The following is a 2,247-nucleotide window of genomic DNA, read 5'->3' as shown; positions in this document are numbered from 1 at the left end:
AATTTGTTCATAGTTTTTTTAAAAAACTATAGTCTGGCCCTCCAACGGGTCTGAGGGACAGTGAACTGGCCCCCTGTTTAAAAAGTTTGAGGACCCTTGCGTAGGACAGTATGGTACCAGAGCTTAAATTTTGACCACCAGGTTTTTGGAAGACTGTGGATGACAATGTGTGCTCAAACTCCATTTAAAAGGTTTGCACATGGATTAACCTTCCAGTGAATCCCTTCTGACCATAGAGTGGGGATATGATTAGTTTAGCTATCATGCAGAGTGAAGTGTTTTTGTTTTGTTCTTCTGGGTTATTTTCCTATATATGAAATTCAGGATGGGTAGAGCTAATGAGACAGGGACTCCATTGATGATTACTGGAGGGGGAATGGTGGGAAAGGTTTGGGGGGGTGGGGGTGAGGAACTGATTATGGTTACAAGAGGAAAGTAAATGTTTGAAAGTTGACTGTGGAGATGATTATACCAGCTCTTATAAATGAGATGGGATTATTGAATTGTATGACATGAAACATGTGCCAATAAAACTGTTAAAAACATTTTTTTTAATTTAAAAGAAAATCCTCTCCTTTGGAACTAAGGTGAAATGTACTTATCTTTCCCTTGGACTTGGTGGTCAGAATACAGCAATTAGGGAAAGTGCTGAGCTTATTATGAAAATGAGATAATTGGTGAAGTCCAGAGTATGTGAGGCTTCCCAGGGACCCAGCCTTGTGGGAGGAGTCCCATTCACTGGAAAGACCTGCCTGCCACAAAGCACCCCGCCTGCCCCAGGGTGTGGCTGAACCCAGGGTGACTCCAGAGACACCTCCTCTCCAGTTTCCTCTGCAGCACATACTTTCTGTCAAGTCCCAGTTCCATCGGAGACAGTTTCCAGACGCTGATGACGGTCTTCTCTGTGGCTTTCTGCAGCATTTGCTGCACGAATCTTATTGCGGTGACTCTTTCTTGCCTTCATTTTAGGTCTCTGCTCCTTTTTCATTTTCCCCTTCTCTGTTTCAGAGTCCTCAGATATTTCTCATTTCTTTTTAATCTTTGTAAGCCGTCTGAAATTCTTTTCTCAGCAAGGTAGGGTGGGAATAAAGGATAACTGCTACATCAGTTATGATATGCGTCAGAGGGTCAGGCATGGCCTTGTCCTCCGGTTACTTCCCAGGCTAGATCTTATCCACTGGGTGGGACTCTGTGCCTTCGCCACCGTCACTTCATGTTTCCCCATGACTCCTTTTCATCTACTTATTTTAAAACGTTGATCACCCACTTTGTGAGAGTGTGAGGCTTCAGTGGCTAACAAATAAAATTGATCTCAGGAATTGAGTGTTCTCAGGGAAAAGAATATGTAAGAGATACTATCAGTAAAGTGCATCAATGATTTGATACTGGCCTTGGGGAGCAGGGCTTCACATGGGTTCAGCTCCATTCATGGACGTCCATCACTGGCACAGACTCAAATGTTTAAGTTGTGAACAAACCAGAGCAGGAACATATATGGGTCCAAGCTCTACTACCAACTTCATCTTCCTCATAGAAATATGAGGAAAAAACATCTTCCTCATAAAGAAGCACCATTCACTTAGCATAGCAACCAAATGTCTTGACCTGTGGAGTCAACATATGCTCAAATCAAAGATGGTGGCTGGCTATTCCATTTTGAATGTGTGTTTGAGGTAGTTACTTTATTGTGCCAACCTGGCCAATTGACACATGTGGGATTAACTGAAGGGCGGAGAGATAAATGGCTCGGTGAGCCTCGCCTTTCTTGTCTCTTGCTCTTTGATCATCAGACCAGTGTGCGGCTGCCCAGGATGATTATCAATAATGTTCCCTAATATGATAATATATCTAAAGTGATGCAGAGATGTATACAGATTATAGATATATGAGTGGATTGGGAGCTCAGTTAATTTTAGCTCGTCTGAGAGCAATTAGCTCTTATTACATGACTGCACCTGATGCACACCCTCATGAGAAGATCACTGAAGATTTCTCTGCCATAAAAAAGTGTGTTGAAGAAACTAGATGATGCCCAGCTATTAGAAAGGAGAGCATCTAGCATCTTAAAGGTTTGTCTTCCACAAGCAGCAATCCGAGTGAGGCTTCACCTGGGCCCATACAGAAGAAGCAAACCAGCTTGTGTGACCTAAGGATTGTGAATGATAAAATCCAAACCCATAGGACCAGGCATCCTCAAACTATGGCCCGTAGGCCACATGCGGCCCACTGAGGACATTTATCTGGCCC

The sequence above is a fragment of the Echinops telfairi genome, unplaced genomic scaffold (genome assembly GCF_000313985.2).
Source record: "Echinops telfairi isolate 266 unplaced genomic scaffold, ASM31398v2 ScPeMD7_7468;HRSCAF=8506_0, whole genome shotgun sequence".
Classification (NCBI taxonomy): Eukaryota; Metazoa; Chordata; class Mammalia; order Afrosoricida; family Tenrecidae; genus Echinops; species Echinops telfairi.
Note: the sequence above shows the minus strand (reverse complement) of the source record.